Source organism: Eimeria mitis, genomic scaffold (assembly GCF_000499745.2).
Source record: "Eimeria mitis Houghton genomic scaffold, Emh_scaff2050, whole genome shotgun sequence".
NCBI lineage: Eukaryota > Apicomplexa > Conoidasida > Eucoccidiorida > Eimeriidae > Eimeria > Eimeria mitis.
The window spans coordinates 3,558-4,138 of record NW_013570373.1 but is presented as its reverse complement, the minus strand read 5'-3'; positions in this window follow the sequence as shown (position 1 = coordinate 4,138).

Here is a 581-nt window from a genome sequence, read left to right as displayed (position 1 = left end):
TTTTTTTTTTTTTTTTTTTTTTTTCTGTTTTTCTCATGAAAAGTATAAAATTAAATAAAAAAAAGAAAAAGTTTGCGAAAAAATATTTAAATTCACAAATTTTTGTTGTAGCATAGTAAGCGAGATACTGAAGCTGATGAGCTCACCACACACACCCACCAGAAACACGAAAAAAAAACGTGAATTGAGAAAATATTTATTTTATATTTTATTTTATTTTATTTTATGCAAATGTCAGTAATTTATTTATTTGTTGTTTCTTTTTTTTTTGGGGTTTTTATATATATCAATACATCTTTATCGCCTCTGTAATGCTGCAACTGAAACCTGAACAGAAAAGTTGAATTAGCAGTTTATCGAGCTGCAGACGAAAAAAAAATTATAATTTTTTGTGTTTAATCAATTATATTTTAATTGTTTTTTATTTTTTTATATTTATTTCGTTATATTTTAATTTTTATACGCAACGATCTCGTGTTCATATATAGGCGCACGCAGCGACTGCTGTGTGCATAGAAGAAAAAAAAAGTAAAAAGTTTTGTTTGTTTTTTATTTAAATAATAAATTGAAATTAATTAAAA